We start from the raw sequence: 18,111 nt of genomic DNA on the forward strand, positions 1-18,111 counted from the left end.
ACGTTTCAACGGCTGATGGACCGCCTCCTTCAACCCCACCGAGACTACGTGACCGCCTACCTTGATGATGTGGTTGTTTACAGCCGCCATTGGGAGGACCACCTAGAGCGGGTAGCGGTGGTCCTGAGATCCCTGCGGGCAGCAAGGTTAACGGCCAATCCAAAGAAATGCCGCATTGGCTGGCAAGAGACAACCTATCTGGGGCATACCATCGGGAAAGGACAAGTGAAGCCCCTCGTGAGAAAGGTTCAGGCCATCGCAACCTGCCCACCGCCCACCATGAAGCGCCAGGTGCACCAGTTCCTGGGACTTGCCAGCTACTATCAGTGGTTTATTCCCCAATTCGCTTTGATCGCAGCCCCCTTGACCGGGCTTTTGACCAAGGACAGTCCCCGGTGGGTAGTTTGGACCCGAGAGTGCGACAACGCATTCCAGACACTCAAAGAAAGTCTCTGCCGTGAACTGGTCCTATATAGCCCCGATTTTGACCGGGAGTTCATCCTCCAGACGGACACCTCAGAGGTAGGACTTGGGGCCATTCTGTCCCAAGAAGTGGATGGGGAAGAACACCCGGTCTTATACATTAGCCAGAAGTTGTTTCCCCGGGAGAAGAACTAAGTGGTGGTGGAGAAGGAGACCCTTGCAGTAAAGTGGGCTTGTGACACCTTGCGTTACTATGTCCTTGGAGTCCCATTCACGTTGATCACCCTCCAGTGGCTGGCCCGAATGAAGGATAATAATATGAGAATGCAGCGTTGGTACCTGGCCCTACAGCCCTATGCCTTTACGGTTCGCCATAGGGCAGGCAAGGACCATGCTAATGCTGACTTCCTGTCCCGCCTGGGAGGTATGGAAGAGTCTGGCCCTAACGAGCAGGAGACAGACTTAAGCGGGGGAGAGGGTGTAGTGAGGCGGTCTGGTTTCCCGCTGCCCCGGAGAGGGATTAACCCGGCCGAATCCTTCTACAGTGCCTTACAGGACAAGTAGAACCTCACCATCCAGCTGGAGCTCTCAGAAGGAGGGACTTCTAGGGAACCCCCCGAGCTGCTACACTCTGAAGGAGGTGTATAGCATGCACACACCCTTGTGTCCGATGGGGATGGATCACCCCATTTCAGGTAGCTAGCCTCAGGTAGTCCTGGCACTCAGGTGACTGTAGGGGTTGTCCTTGTGGCTGGCACCTGCATGCTGGTTTAAAGGGGAGAAGTTCCTTGTATCATTGCTATCTTTATACACCCTGGTCCTTTGCAGGTGGGCTATAGCCTAGCTCTTAATACAAGTGGCAGGATGGGGTAGCCCATACAATTCCATAAAATAAGAAAACCCTATTGTGGAGGAACCTAAGATATTTTAGGCTAACTCCCCCCCTCCCCCCACCCCGGTTGCATATGAAATTCCATGGACATGCACATTTCTGAGTAAAGGTGCCACCCTGCCAACCTTTACTCACCTGTTTAGTCCTCACTCATCCTTATTGTTTTCAATAGGATTACTCAGGCGAGTAACAATTGACGCCTGTGTGAAAGGCCTGGGCCCTCAAGACTGTAACAATCCCCTCCTCACCAGAAAGCAGTGTATAAGCAATCATAGATCACAGGAGCATGGTACACGCATGCCATTATTTAAAATAAACCTCGGGGGCTGAAATGTGAAATCGCTCTGTCTGTGTGGTAGTGGGGTAGACAGAACCAATCTGATTTTCTCTCCCCCCCCCCCATTTCTTTTCTCTGGCTTTTCTCCCCTGCCCCCAACACTGCTGCTGTTGTGTCAGGTAGTGGCAGTGTTGAGTACATTAACCCAGCGCTGAGCATTACAGCTCTTGTGTGTGTGTGTGTGTGTGTGTTTGATCCTTCCTTTAAAACAAAACCACCACCACCAGAAAAACCTACTACTGCTGCTGCCAGTCTCCGGGAGAGAGAAAACCAGCCCCGGCACGGAGAGAGGACGCCATCAGCTCAGCGATCGGCTTACACAACGCATCACCGCCCCTACCTCCTTTAAGGAAACAACAACAACAACAATGCAGCCCACCAGGGCGCAAGAGGCAGCCCCCAGCCCCTAGCCCCGGCGTGGAGCCTCAGCCTGCCTCTCCGGGAGCGATCCGGCCGGGCAGCAGGAGCAGTGACCCCCCCCCCATTAAAAATAATCTTGATCTCCCCCCCCGCTCCCTTTCCCCCTTACTCTACTCCGGGACTAGAGCGGCTGAAGGCACCCGGGGAGCGTAGGGGGAGCCATGGAGCCAGCCGCCAGCCGCAGCGGCAATCTCAGAGGCAAGAGCGCTTCAGCCCTGATTAAACTGCCGTGATCAGCAAAACCTTTCCCCACTCTCCAGCAATCCCCCCCCTGCGCGCGCGGGGGAAAGGGGGGGGGGGGGGGGGGGGGGACGACCGCCACCAGGAGCCGCTTCGTCTCTCCCCACCGAGCAGCATCCCTTTAAAAAGCCAGGACGAGCGCGGGAGCAGCTCCATCCATTCCAGAGCCAGGATTTTATCCGGTGCATTGATTCTCCCCCCCCTCCCCTCCTCTCCTCTCCTTTTCCTCCTCCCCCCTCCTCTTGTCTTTCTCTCCCCCCCTCCCCTCCCCCTTTCTCCTTTTCATTTTTATTTCGGATCCTGCTAAAATGAGCCGGGACTGTGAATGTGATTGACTCCGGCTTGCCAGACGCCATTTTCCCCCCTGCTCGATCTGTCCCTCTCTATTTATCTCTCTGTCATCTCTCTCTCTATCTCCGTGCATTCCCCCTCTCTCACCCAACCCCCCCCCCCCCCCCCCCCCCGCCCCCCTCCCCCCCCCCCCCCTCCGGCTCCTCTGCGTGTGCTCCCCTTATCTGACAGATGAGCACCGCCATGGCTTTGCCGCAGCACAAGCGAGAACACCTTTGGGGGCTCCGGCGAGGGATCGGAACCGGGATCTAAAAAAGAGAAGAGACCCAGTGGGGGGATCCGAGGGACGAAGCCGAGAAGCCCCGCTCCGGTTTTGGGGGGCTATGGGTTAGTAAACACGCGCCGCCGTGGAAATCTCGCTCCGGATTGCACGGGCGGGTTTGTTTTCTTTGGGCTGCATGCGAAAGTTAATGTCGGTCGCCTGCCTTTCCCCCCCCCCCCCCCCGGCTCCCTTTGCAGGGGGGCGGGAAGGTCTTTATTTTTGTGCATTTATATTCCGGGTGTATGTGATTTCCTCTTCCCCCCCCCCCGCCTCCGGGGCCCCCCTTTCGGCCGGCTCGGGCTCCCGGGGTGGGTGCATTTTGGAGGAGTTTGTATCATGTATTTCATTCCCCCCTTCCCCTGCACGCCCATCTCCCTTCCCTGGTCTGTCTGAGCCTTTCTGATGGTGGTGTGGGGTAGGTGGCAGGAGTGTGTGTGGCGGGGGAGTTGGCAGATTCCCCCCTCCCCTTTGTAAATTGCCGGTTAAGTGGAGCTAGAGAGCAACATTGTAACCTTGCTGGGGATCCCCCCCCCCACTCCCCTTTCTTAATGTATCTGATTTTTGTAACAGCTATAGACGGGATGGGGTGGGTGGGTGTGTTTAAATCCAATACAGTTCTCGTAAGGACTTAAAGCCCTTGTGTGTTCGTGTTCCCTTCACACCAGCCCATTGAATGGATCTGGGTTTATTTTGACATTGAAAAGGACACGCACTCCATAAAAGCGGCAATTTCCAGTAACAAACAAGTGTGTGTGTGAATTGGGGTGACCAGATGTCCCGTATTGATAGGGGCAGTCCTGATTTGGGGGTCTTTTTCTTATATAGGCTCCTATTGCCCCCCACCCCCTGTCCCGATTTTTCAACATTTGCTGTCTGGTCACCCGTGTTTGTGTGTGCAGGAAGCCCGGGGGTGGGTAATTAACAACGCAGGATTTCCCCCCCCCCCCACACACACACCTCCTGTTTGTTTCAGAAGTAAACCGCGTTGTTAATAATACACCCCTGATTATTCCTCGCCACCTCCCTGAAACAAAACCAGGGCATAACTGGAGTTAAAGCTTCTAGGGGCTGGGACATGTAAAAAGCCAGATGATGGTGGGGCAGGAAAGGACGCTGGCTTGTAAAATCAGTCGGCAGGTTAGAGCAGCTATTGTCAAACCAAGGCATGGTGAAATTCACCCCTCCCCAAGCAGCCCCCTGGTTTGAACTGGAGGTCGTGGACACGTTTCCTTGCCTGGCAGTGGGAGATAAGACTTATTGAGCCTGAAGCTGGGCTGATGCCCCCTCACGTTGTGATGATCCTGTGTGTGTGTGTGTATGTGTGTGATGTACGTGGACATGTGTGTGCGTAGCATGACACACACGGAATAAACAGGCCACGGCGGGACAGCCTGTTGTGTTGTCCGCAAGCGTCTCTCTGTGTGTGTGTGTATTTATGTCTAAAAAGGCAGTTGAGAGAAGGATTTCCGATTCGTTTCCGCTTCAAATAAACTGCACTGATAATCTCATGGTTGACGTCTAATGCTAAAAGGGCAATCTGCCGTAAGAAACTCTTTACCGAAGGAGCAGCTTCTCGACACAAGCAGTTGCGCCCCCGCTGCCCCCAGCAGCCCCCCCTCTAAAGTCCTCAGCGGCCAAACGTGGGATCCTGGCCATGTGCATCGAAAGTCAGACTGGATTTGTGGGGGGGGGTAGGTGCTCGTGGCAATGATCGCCCTGAAAAGGACCCTGCAAAGGGAACTGACACCGCTTGTCAGTTTCAGTTCCCTCAGACAGCCTCCCCCACCCCCTGTATCGGGGACTTTGAGCTGCAGACATTTGATCTGGCCCCGTGACGGAACCCACCCACCCAGCCCCAAACTTCCCTTCCCCAGCTGGGCGGGAAGGTTTGATCCACTTTGCTGAAAATCGCGTCTCTGAAGCAGGGGCGAGGGGGCAGCCCTTGTCTTCAGTTCACATCTAATTGATGCTGAGGGGGTGTAAAAAGGGGGTGAATGGGGTGTGTGTGTGTGTGTGTGTGTGTGTGTGTGTGTGATATGGCAGGGCGGGAGATGTGCTTGCAGGAAGAGAGAATTCAGATGCTGCCTTGAAAAGGCTCCAGGTCAATTTCTCTGGTGGCGGCTGTGACAGTGCTGGGCACGATCGCCCAGACACGTTTATCTCTCTGCCCTGATGCCTCGAGGATCTATTGCGTCTGTGCCTGCGCGTGTTTTTATATGTGTCTTAAGATAGCTGCTGACCTGGCGGCTCGCTCCCAAGTCTGAGTGCTCGCAGGGGGGTGGAGGAAGGCGATGAGGCTGTGACACGCAGCCCGGCGCAAGGGCTAGATTTGAGCGCTGGAAAAGTTCGCCTAAAAATCGATTCCGTTGTGTGTTGCTTCTAGTTAATGCACCTCTCCCTCTGGTCTGTAAGGTTTTGCGGGTATCAGAGGCACAGTTGTTGCCGTTAGTGGTAATACTGTAATCTGAGCTGAACACTGGGAGGAGTAGGTGGCAAACAAATGTACTAGGGGGACATACAAGGGGAAACAATATTTCTCTTTTGAATACTGAAAATGAAGGTGTTTCATTACCGGTTAGGAGTAAACAAGCCAGTAGACTGGGTCAGCTTGGGTAGCAGCGATTCTGCAGTAGTCTATCCAGGCTGCGATATGCCACCGGGTAGGCAGTGTGTTGCCTTATATGTACATCTGTCAAATTAAAAGTATGTTCTAGGCAAGTAAAATGTTGGTCCTGCTAGTCCTCTGCTGTCAGGGGAAGTCGTTTGATTCCTTTCATATTGACACGAGGATTTCAGGGGTAAAGAATTGCGGGCAAATCCAATCCTGTGTTTAATATTATGGACCCAAATGGTAACAATTGATTAAACAGCCCCTGCAGACAGAAGACTAACTTGCTGCAGTCAACAGTAATGGTGCAATTGTCCTTCTAGCATTAGGCAATGATGCTACAAATCTAGGGACATGAGTGTCTGTGACCTTATAGAAGAGAGAGGAAAGTTTTTATTTAAATGGAAACAAATATACAAGTGGATCTCCTTCTGTGTAATCACATTCTGTTACCTTAGCCCCCAGTTCTGTTAATGCCCCCAATCAGTAGCTATGTGGCAGTAGAGTGAGAAAGATGGTTAAAAACAAGTTCTGCAAACAATGTAGTTGTACTTTAATCTCTGCTCTGATTGGAATGGTTATGTAAAGAGAAAAAAAACACCCAGGGATTGGAGATTTCTCTTCCAGCCTCTCTTTCCTTTGACTTTTTTTTTAAACTTCTCAGACCCAAAATTTTAATTGAAACCAGAAATCTATTGAGAAGTAAAGGAGCCAAGAAAACCTCTGTTTTCTCTGCAACTAGGGCTGGGGAATAAATAATGTTTTGCTGATGTTATTTCAAGTTGCTTGAGCTCTTTGGTTCCTGCCAAAAAACTCCAGCCTAGATTAACACATTATCATTTTAAGAGGATGAGCTATCTGAAGAGGGAGGGATAGCTCAGTGGGTTGAGCATTGGCCTGCTAAAACCAGGGTTGTGAGTTCAATCCTTGAGGGGGCCACTTAGGGATCTAGGACAAAATCAGTACTTGGTCTTGCTAGTGAAGGCAGGGGGCTGGACTTGATGACCTTTCAAGGTCCCTTCCAGTTCTAGGAGATAGGATATCTCCATTTATTTATTTGAAATGGTGTGTTAGGTTTGTGCAAAGCCATAAAGTATAGTAGGTCGTGGCAAACAAAAGAAATAAAGGCTTTGATTAGTAATAGTAATAGCTGAGCCATTTAGTTCTATAGGGTTTCTTTGTTAAGGTTTGTTATTTAGTATAATTTCAATTAAAATACTTAGAATGAACCCGATCCCAAATTAATCAAATTGGTATTTCCAATTAACTAAAAATAATACTGAGCATCTATCGACCATAAAATCTTTACAATGTAAAAACATCATTTTTGCCTTCATTTATTACTTAATCCCCTTTTATAGTTTATTTCCTCCCTCCCTCTTAGCTCCTTTTCCCCTCCCCTGCCCTCCAGCCTCTCCCCTCCCCCCTCCCCGCCTCTTCACACCTCTTAGGTATATATACCAGCCTACCAACAGGGCTTTTGTTTTTCATTACAAGATTTTGGCTAATCCCAATTCCAGTGACTTTTCTGCCCTCTCAGTAGGGCTCAATTGCTCATACTTAATCTTTCCCTTCTGTTTTCTTTCCCCTTTGGACAACACCCTCCAGGACTGAAAAACTATTGCCTTGTGCTTGGAGACTTGCAATTATGCTGCAGTTTTGACTCTTGACCCAACCAATAGCAAGAGATGCTATTGTCTAATGAACCACATAACACAGTTCTGGAGTCCAAAGGATTACTGTGGTGGAACTGATATCTCTCCCAATGAATTGATGACTGATTATTATCAGTATACCCAGATGATCTCCCTCAGTTCCCCTTAGAATAACTACATGTCACCAGAGTTTAGCTGATCTTTGTAAGGAGAGGAATTTCAAAGACTTTTGCATCTGAGTTTGTTTTGAAGGCAAGGCAAAAAAGTGGCACAAAAGTGTGCTACAGTTTAAAATCAATGATGTACACCAGGGTAAAATAATATTTATGGCCAGTTTTTTGCAATGTGGCCTTTCTTTGTCTATACTGTATGCATGCACAATTATGGTGCATGCAAATCCAGCAGTTAGACACACACATGGAGGATAATGCAAATAGGTGCTCATGCAAAATCCCCACCCACACAGTTAAGGGCTAGGTGAAAGCCACCTGAAAATCTAGCCTGTAGTTTTACACATTGCTCACTAGGAACGTAGGGACTGTTAGTGTATCAGCATTCTCTGTCTGGAGACATGAGTTAAAATAAATCTCAAATTGGAGTCAATGGACTATCAGGTGTGTGTGGATTAATGCATAAGGAGAACTTTTGGGGGCAAGTACCCACAATGCCTTGCTGCTGGCTTTCTAGTTCTAGTCTGTCACTTTTTTCTTTCCACCTTAAAACGTCAACAGGTTGTTCTTCCCCTAAAATACCATGGAGGAAATACAATTACTCTTTTAGAAAGTTGCCATCTTATTTAGAGATGGTCCTGAGTCAGAGCTCTGGAACCAGGTCTCTTAGCTTTGAGACGCTATCTGGTCTGAAAGTGGATCCAGATTTTATGGGTTGGGCCCATTCCCCAGTTTTATTCAGACACATGACCAAATTGCAGCTGTGCATTGTTAACACAACTGCGCATAAGCCAGGCTCAAAGCTCGTCTTTTCTTTTTAAGAATGAACCTTTCTCTTGACATTGCTTGAAAAGTTTGTTGCATATTCTGACCTGCTTAGAAATCTACAGGATGCTGTGAAGAAGCAGAACTCCGCAACATGCTGTCTGGATTCCGCAATATCATTTAATTGGATGTGGAGAACAAAGCAAGCAACAACATTAGTTAAATTGGACAAAAGCCTGGGAACAATCCAGCATGTCTTCCACAAGTTGCGGAAGTATGGCAAGGAGTTGGGAGAAGTGGATTCTGTTTATCATCTAGAATGTGGGGAAAAAAGACCATTTCCCCTTTTGGATTGGCGTTGGGTTTGTTTCATATCCCAGGCCATCCAGCCAGCACAGGGGAGGATAGTGGTATAAACCACAAAAAAATAATTTGCCATTGCGGCAAGCTGTGGTAAAGTAATAGTTGGATGTTAAAACCAACCTGCTACTATTAATTTATTTATGATTTTGTTATCTTATATCTATATCAAATGGAGAGAGGCCTGAACTTCTGGGCCTCAATGAATTTAACAGACTTCTATAGAAATTAATCTGGAATCCTATTAATTTGCTAGAGAATGAAATCTTTTCTGTATACTTTTTCCTGTAGAATTCTATAGCAGGAATATAACAATATTCAATACCAAGGGTATAATGTTCTATTAAATTCTTCAGTGCTTTTCCATAAGGGATCAGAGAAGTTGTGAGGCTTAATTAAGTACATTTGATAAGTGCTTTGAGGTCCTCAGATGAATAAGGCTGTTTACATGCAAAGTATTATTGTGGGCACCTATTAGTCTTAACTGGTTTCAGTTATCAACCCGTGTTTGCATATGTAACTTTCACATTTTGCATTGAACAATTTCAAGTGTTGTTTGGTTGATGGAGTTTTTTTGGGGTGTGGGAGGAGGGAACGGTTGAGCAAATTCCCTCCCGTTGTTAGTTGCCATGTAATTGATTCAGAAAAGGTGTGGGAGTAGGGGGAAATCACCTTTGCCTTTTGAATTATTTCTAACCACACACTTTTAGACTGGGCAACAGCCGGAATTTGAACAGATAAATTAGTAGGAATGTAGTGCTTGTTGCGAACTTCTGCCTTTGCCTGGTGTGAGAGAAAAAAGTTTTGAGTCACAAAAATTATGACCATTTGAAAATTGCATACCAAGCATGCCCAATAGAAAACTTTGTCTGTTGATGTGCCCTTAGAGATGCACTGTGCAGAAGCGTTCAGAGGGATAAGTGGTAGCCACTGAAAGCTTGCCTAATTTAAATATTCAAAACTTTTAAGACTACTGCACTGATTTTCTTCCAACTGAGCATGGCTAGCAGATCTCATTGGGTCCTAAAAATCAAGATAAGTTTGAAGAAAGTTGGTTTATTCTTAATCGGGGCCCTGCTAAAATATATATATATATATATATAAAAATGCTGTACTACTGATTAACACAGACAGTCTCACTTAATACCTATGGATGTTTCAGTCAGCAATCTCTGGAACTATCTTGGTCCATATACATTTAGGGTCTAATAAAATACTTATTGAGGTTAATGGGAGTCTTTCTGCTGATTTGGGATTAGATTAGGCCATTCTAAGGGTACATTCTAGCAACTTTGTACCGTATTTGTACTTGGGCTGCAGTATCAATGGACTATAGCCTGCCTCTGATTAACTAGCACCTTGTAAGTTTTAAAGTGTGGCCTTCATGATATTTGCAGGTTCTATTGTGCCTCAGCACATGGACAGTGTTAGTTACAGACCCGGGAATTCTTTTAAAGTAAAAAAGCTCGGGAAATTATATGCAAGAAATGGCAGTGATGCAACTGAAAGCACACAAATGTCAGAATATCTGCATATTAAAGACGAATGGATAATCTTAACTTTGCCCTTGTGCATGTATATATGGAGCCAAATTCTGCCCCCAGCTTCGTCTGTCAGACTTCACTGAAGACAGTCGGATTACAGGGGAGTAACTGAGGGCAGCCTTTGGTCTTTAACTATGGTAACGCTGGGCCTATCTCGGCCTTGCCTTCCTCCCCAATGGACACAGGTGTGGAGATGCAATTCAACAGGGAAATAGCAGCTTTGAGGAGTTGTGGTGCAGCGACTAGCTGAGTCCAAGCCCGCCCAGCCCTTTAGGTCCGAGTTTGGGTGGCTAGTGCAAGCCACCGCTGGGCTGCAATGTCAACCTTGCTAGTTTTAGCGCACCAGCCTGAATCTATCTACTCACACTCAGAATCACACCTCCAAGCTGTGACCTCCCAGTTCCAATGCACCAGCTCCCCTCAACTCTAATCGATGTCAATCAAAGGCCCTCTCTGCTCCAGCTCTTTAGAAGAGGATAACGAAAAGAAGCAAAACTAAACTACTGCCATCTACGTTCCAAATTAACACTTTCCTCTTGGTGTCCCAGCATATCTCAGATGCTCCTTGACACTGTAGGCTCTTTGGTGCAAGGACAGTCCTTATATGTGTGTTGTACAGCGCCAACTACTTTGGTCCTCCAAGGTATCCAGTGCCTAGCTCTTGTTGAAATCAATGGGCGCTAAGTGCGTAAAGATCTTTGAGAATCTGGGTCATTGTCAGGGCTTTAATAACAAAACCACATTGTGATAAGCTCCCCCCAAAATCCAACCTTTCATAGGCATGATCTCGTTTGAAATAAACAAAGTTTGGTCACATGAGACTCTTTGGACAGCATGTAGCCAAGGTGAAGGAGGGACACTGGATTGCAGTCTTCTTGTTATGCATCCTTGTGCCGTCGTTTCGGGGTTGTGGTAAGGGTACCGAGCCCAGTCATTGTGCATCCCCTATCAAATGCACTTTTTTTGCCCTGAAAGAGGGAGTGCTGGACTCCCTGGCATTTGCATCAGGGAAAAACAAAAAACAAAAACACACACAACCCTTTCTGCCCGCCCCCTCAAAAAAAAAAAAAAAAGTGTGGCCGCAGCTATAAATACAACCAAAGCCCTCGTTAATGATTTATGCAGAGGAATCATTTTCAGCAAGTTTCTGGGTGCAGCCGGGAATGTTTGATCAGAGGGAGAGAAAGAGATTAGAGCGCTACCACGTCTGTGCTAGAATCAGGCTACCGTGTTGGATGGCAGACTTCCAAGAGCCAGGTCAGACTAGGGAAGTTTGGTAAGATGGAACTGATGGAATTGCGTGGCGTTTGTTCTCCATAGTTGGCCTCTACTTCTATATCCTTTTTCTAAATACTATAAATTTTCCATTTGTAGTAGCTGTGAATACTTCCAGTACAGATTCCAAGGCCAGAAGAGACCATTGTGATCATCTAGGCTAAGCAGCTATCCAGAGTACCCTCCTCAGGTCAGGTTGCTGCTGTCCCGCAAATAGCTTGCTGCTCGTATTATAGAAATAGCTTGTTTCCTGTGGTGGGTCATACTACTATAGACCACACTGTGCTCTGCATTGGACCCTGGATCATGATGTCTATTGCTACGGTGCGTTATACTCTGTGCAGCTTGGTCCAGGGGAGAGGTCAGTGGCCTGGGAGTCAGGAGAGCTGCGTTCTGTTCCCAGCTCTGCTGCTGACTTGCTGTGTGATCTTGGGCAAATCATTCACCTCTTGACTTGTCTAGTGTGTAAGCCGCTTGGGGCAGGGATTATCTCCCGCTGTGTTTGTACTGTGATCTCCGTCTGGCCCTCCAGGTGCGATTGTAATACAAATCAGAGGATTGGGCAACACATGGCCTTCACTGGGGAGATGTGGGTCAAATTCTGCCCTTAGATGCACAGGTGTGAATCTAATGAAAGTTCATTTACACCAGTTTTAACAACAGCAGTTTTAACCAGCGCAACAAGCGCGTGCCTGGGGCGGCAAGCCGTGGGGGGCGGCGTGCCGGTCGCCGTGAGGGCAGCAGTCAGGCTGCCTTTGGTGGCATGCCTGCGGGACGTTCACCGGTCCTGCGGCTTCGGTGGCAATTTGGCGGCAGGTACGTGGAAGGCGCGGGACCGGAAGAGCACCCGCAGAAACGCCGCCGGATCCGTGTGACCAGCGGACCGCCCGCAGGCATGCCACCGAAGGCGGCCTGACTGCCGTGCTTGGGGCGGCAAAACACATAGAACCGTCCCTGTCACAGAGTATAAGTCAGTGAAGAATTTGCCCCTTTGTGACAGGCACTTGGGGATGGGAGAGATGTTGCTTGGTGGCTTGCTAGGGGTGGTGAGGCACATCGCTCTGAGTTGGGTGGTGAGTGTGTGGGAGAAAGGAAGGAAGTGCAAATAATCACTAGGTTTCAATTGTGTGCATGAAAAAATATTCATGTAATTTTAAGTGCATCCCACTTAGACACAACTAGTCTTCAACATGCATGTGCAAACGGGGAACTCCTGCAAGCCTGTTGCTGTGCAGGCTCAGAACCCCACCTTGGGTATGGGCATCAGGGGTTGTCCCCGGACATTCACTGCTCAACACTTGTCTGTGGTTTCTGCTGTTGCCGCAGCAGCACCGTGGGCAGTATGTCTTTTATGGGCATTGTGATTTATGGTGGAGTCAGTTGTTTGATCATTCAGTTGGCCCTCCCTTCAGTGCTCCTCTGATAGGTACTTACATAGAAAGGTACCTATCTGATCGAATTATGGAACCTCAAACCTAATTATGGAATCAAATATGATTCCATAATCTACCATTTAATGTCTCTATGTTGAAGAGACAGATACATATGTGTGTAGTACACCTACATGCCTGTATAATTATGGATGTGCATGGGCCTTCAATTCTGTTTGTCTTTATGTGTGTGTGTGTGTGTGTGTGTGTGTGTGTACACAGCTATCTGCAACATCACATGGTTGCAAGATACTTCTAGACAGCGGGTTACCTAGTCCATCCCCAGCCTTTCTGACATTTGGCTGTTGAACATCGCTTTATGGGACGTCCTGATTCCTACTTGCCTTGCACTTTATTGAGCACCAATAAAATGATGAAAGGTTTGGAACAGAGTTAGATTTTAGATTGTAGGAGTCCAGTGAAAACGAGTGAAGGTTACATTTATTGTTTGTTGACCAGATGCTTGGCACTAGTAAACCAACAGAGCCACTGGCTTCCCTGGAGCTGTGCCTTGTTTATATCTCCTGCGGATTTGATTCTTCATCTGTGTTTGTTTAGATATACAAAATATTTAAAAGTGCCTCCCCAGGCATGTAGGAACCTTTGTTCTATATTAAAACAACCAACCAACCAGATTAAGTGTCAAACTTTGAAGAGTTGTAGGAAAAGTACATCACCAAGACCTCTACGGTCCCTCATTTATTGATTCTGTGGGTTGGTTTAGCTTGAAAGGGACGTCTTCCTCCCCCTTGTTCCTGTGATGGAGGTGATAGGCCCAACACAGGTGAAGGGCAGAAGGATGTTTATTGTAGAACCCGTCGCAGAGATGGAAAAGAGCTGTCATGGTGCCTTTTCCAGTGCCCTGCCAATGCCGACTAGGTCTCTTTAGAGTTTTGTGGCCAGAGGCGATAACTCAGGGCACGTCTATAGGTGGATAAAAGCCCTGTGGCATGGTCACAGCTGGCCCAGCTCAGTTGACTCGGGCTGCTGGGCTAAAAATCACTGCGTAAATGTTCAGGCTCGGACTGGAGACTGAGCTCTGGGACTCTCCACCCTCGCAGAGTCCCAGAGCCTGGGCTTCAGCTCACGCCCAAACGTCTACACAGCAATTTTTCAGCCCCGGAGCCTGAGCCCCAGTCCACTGACCCAGGACAGTCATAGGTTTTTATTCCTGTGTAGACATACCCTTAGTGGTCTGAACATCATGTATGAAATTCCTAGACATTTTGAAACTAGTGGAATTGGGAGAGACTTCTTTGTTTTCCCAAAGTAGATAAACTGAGGGCCATGCAGCTTCCTGTATGTCAGGCCTTGCCGACACTAGAAAGGGTTTGCTGGTATAGCTATACTGGCAAACTGACCCTGAGGCGATGCAATGTATAGAAGAATTCCTTTGGCAGCATAGCCTATCCCAATTCCATATATGAGATAAGCTATACTTGAGGAAAGGACTGTTTTGTCAGTATCCCTGCATCTACACTACGGTTTTTGCTGTGGTTGGGGTGTGATTTTCCCCCCCACTCCAACCACTATAACTATCCCAGCAAAACGTTTAAACTTTTTTTATGAGACTTTAAAACCCAAGCTCCTGCTGCCCCATGTGGATACTGCAGATTAATTGACACTTTTCAAGTGTCTTTGGCCAAAACTTTCCCCTGAGTGTACTGTATGTTGTCTGGTGGCCTCCACCCCAGAGGTAGCTGCATTTCAGTGGTGGTATATAATTGGTGAAGTAGCTTGGAATCATTTGGAATGAAAGGTGATACATGATTGTCAAATACTGTTGTGTATTCCCCAGCGCTTTGTGCAATTTTAAATGGATGAAGTGGAGAAGCTTCCTGGGTTTTTGTTGTTTTATCAGTGGTTAGGGATTTTGCTGTTAAATAGCAAGTGTATCTCACATGGGGAAAGAGTGGTCCAGTGGCTATGGCACCAGAGTGGGGTCAGATGGGGGCTTTAGTTTGACTCCACCGCTGACCTCAGGCAAGACACGTCCCCTGTCTGTGCCTCAGTTTCCCCATACGTAAATAGGGTTAATTGTATTTACTTTCTTTGTAAGGCACTTTGAGCTATATGAATGAAAAGAGAAGCTTTAGTAGCTGCAGTAATGACTTCAATTTGTGTATTGTAGTGTTTAGGCTTAGAGGAATATCCCTTTAAATAGTTTGAGAGCCATCTAGAGGTGCTCGCTGTGTTTTAAAAGCTGCAAGAAATCAGCCAGAGTAGCAGTTTGTATGAGGCATGTTTGTGTATCTTTAGTAAAAACAAGTATTTGGGATGTGGCTGTTCCTGTCTGGTTTCTTTATATAGTTATTATTGTGTAAAGAGCAAAGAGAGCACAGAGTTGGCACCTCCTTACACGCAGAATCCAAAATTCTGTAGCACTTCTCCCCCACAAGCATCTAGTGCGTGGATGCTGTTTCAGTCATTAGCAAATGTTCTGCTTAATCAGTTCACCGTTCTGGCATTTCCACACTGGAGAGTTTGTGTAGCTGCTTGAAGCAACAGAAGGAAACAAACTCATATCCTATTCTTGTAGAAGTCTAGGATGTCCAAGATCCAGAGCAAGCTCTTGAACTCACAACTCTTAGGGTCAAATCCTGCTCTTAGATATGTACATATGAATCCCATTGAAGTGGATATGAACATCCATAAACAGAATTTAGCACACAGAATTTGTTCCTTCATCTGCATTTATCAGCTGAACTATGGAAAAACTCCCTAATTAAGAACTAATGCTAAATTCTCTGAAACTCATCTCATTCACCTGTGAATTATCCTTCCTCAAAATCAAGGCTTGCTAGTGGTTACACTTTCTGCTGGGAATTTATTTCAGAGAATGTGATGCACCTGTAGTAGGTTATTGACCATCACCTAACACTGTAAATCTCCAAAGATCTGGAAGGTTAGTTTGGGTAAACATTTAAAAGACTGAATTAGCCCAGCCCTTTGGACCTGTAAAATAGGGAAATTAAACTTTCCCACTAGAATTCCAGCTCTCCACACAGCCAGTTGGGCCAGAAGAACCTTTCTTGCTTTATTTTGGCACTTTCACTTGCAGCCCCTGATGAAACCTGGAACAGCAGAGCCAGGTGACAATGCAAAATGACTAGAGTCAGTCCCCAGCCACGATATCTGAATCAGGGACGAAACTTTCCCAATATTCGGACCCAGGATTTGGTTTGGAGTTTGACTTTATAACTATGAAGAAAACAGATGTTGCCTAAAGCTTTTCTTATTGATCACTAATTTCATTTTCTTCATCTCCAAAGATGCCCATAACCTCGTATCTTTGTGGGTGAGGCTTTAGGGATACACTAACAAAAGGGTATTGTCACGTTGGTAGAAATAACATTGCTCCTACTGAGTGACTTACTCCTGTGGTATCTGCCATTAGCATGTCTAGTGTTGTCTTCATGCCTAGTGCTTTAAAATTTGAAATAGTTCTCACAGCACTGGCATGCCTGAAACTGGGGAAAAGAATAGAGGTGGGGAACTACCCAGGAGACTGCTTATTCAGGAGGTTGAACTGAGGTTTCCTAACTAGTCAAAGCATGTGTAGTCTGCCCAAACAAGAAAGACAAGTATAATGTCCCATTGCCCAAGTCATTTAACTATGAACCCTGATGCAGAATAATGAGCTACCTTAACCAATGACCCATTTAATTCCTGTACAGAGATATAGTGCATCATTGTTTGTTTATTGCTGCAGGTCTGTTGATATCATGGTTTGCAGATTCTAACACAAGATGACGCCAAGATTCTTAGGACCTAATCTGACCCAATTTACACCCATCTGGTGTGAATGCAGGACAGATGACTTTATTCAGCTACTCCTGATTTACGTTGATGTAACTTAGATCAGAGTCAGACACGTAGATGGGATCCAGATGCAAAGTTTGGGGTAGGAGCCTAGGTTTTGGTCAGTCCCTAGCCGCGTAGAGAGAAATTCCAATCTCTATATGAACTTCCCAGAGTTCGGGTTCAGGGTTTTGTTCTGGGCCCTGTTTTGAAATGATGTTCAAATCTAGTTCACTTTTTGTTGATGGGTTGGATGCTGTAGCTGCTTCTCTGCAGACTAAAGCGGCCTCCATTGTTGCCCAGTGGAAGGGGCACATCCTGGTGCCCTTCTTGTCTCTGCAAGAAACTGCTTGCTCTTTCTCCCAGCAGGGGAAGGGGTTAATGTCCTGTGGGTGGAGGTCCGGTACAGAGTGCCCATTGCACTTGCATGCATACCAAAGCAGTAACTTGCAGGAATGCTGCACAGCAGAACGTTAACGTCTTATGTTTATTTCAGTACTCTGGTGGGAACGGTGTGTTCCTCTGTAAGGAAAGTAACCATGCAAAATGTCGGATAAATAAGGAGCGTTATTTGATTGGCATGGATGGAAATGGAAGGTATCTCTGACCCTGATGCCATCATCTATTTGGGCACAAAGCATGGCAAGGGGCCAGGTCAGTTAACTGGATGGAGCAGTTACATTTGTACCCTTTCCTCCGAGGTAGGGCTCAAACCTCCTCCCTGGTGCTTGCTACCTGCAGGGGCTGCTCCCTTCTCTTTGCGGGGGTTGGGTCCTGGGTGCAATTGTTTTTGTGACACCTGGTGCCTCCACCCAAGGTGATTCCTCACTGTGCTCAAGTCACAATATTGCTACCACTGCTGGCAAGGAGTATAAAACGCAGCACACTGGAAACAGTAAAGTACCTCAACACAAACCCAGCAAAGAAATGATATTCCCCAAAATAACAACATAACAAAGAGGGACTTTATTGGGAGCAGGAAGATGGGATCTGGGGAAGGAAAAGGTTAGAGTTAACGAAGAATACTAAACATCAACACATTTCCCACCTCCCAACACTCCCAGCTCTTCCCAACCCCCAGCTCCCTCCCTGGCACCTCCTCAAGTGGATGGTACCCAGAGGCTGAGTCCGGAGGCGAGTGCTGCAGTGCTTCAAATGTTGGCTGGCTGAAACAAAAAGAAAAGGGGTCCTCTAACAGTGTCTTCGCCTGGGTGGGACAGGGTCCTCTCCTGGCTCCCTGGTCTTCAGTCCTGTGGGGGTCTCACCTGGCTCTTGGTAGCCAGTGCCGGCTTGGATCTCTGCCAGTCTGGACGGTCGTCTCTGCGGAGTTGTCACCGCCTGGTCCGTGCGACTTTCCTGCTGCAGTTCAAAGACCCCTTTGTGGCACTGGGGAGGGGGAGTTAACCAGAGGCTCCCTGGGCTGTTTGGCTTCTCTCTCAGCTCCCAGACCCAACGCTGAAACTAAACCTAGAGTCTGTGTCTCTGAGTCAGGCTGCATCCTTTCATTGAGGGCTGAGCAGCCCTGGCTCATCTTTTACCCATATTCCCCCCATGCAGAAGCCTATTGGCCTCAGCAGG

General features: G+C 47.3%; 1 protein-coding gene across 1 annotated transcript in view; it reads left to right on the forward strand.

Moving 5' to 3' along the window:
* The first annotated feature begins 2,815 nt into the window (after nt 1-2,815).
* The window catches only part of SETBP1 (SET binding protein 1), a 324,990-nt gene continuing 309,694 nt past the window's right edge, over nt 2,816-18,111 (forward strand). The window contains exon 1 of the mRNA XM_026649298.2: nt 2,816-2,990. The gene's annotated coding sequence lies outside the window, so the exon portion shown is untranslated. The remainder of the gene's footprint in view (nt 2,991-18,111) is intronic.

The sequence above is a fragment of the Terrapene carolina genome, unplaced genomic scaffold, assembly GCF_002925995.2.
Source record: "Terrapene carolina triunguis isolate 2854851 unplaced genomic scaffold, T_m_triunguis-2.0 Scaffold69, whole genome shotgun sequence".
In the NCBI taxonomy this organism is placed as follows: Eukaryota; Metazoa; Chordata; order Testudines; family Emydidae; genus Terrapene; species Terrapene triunguis.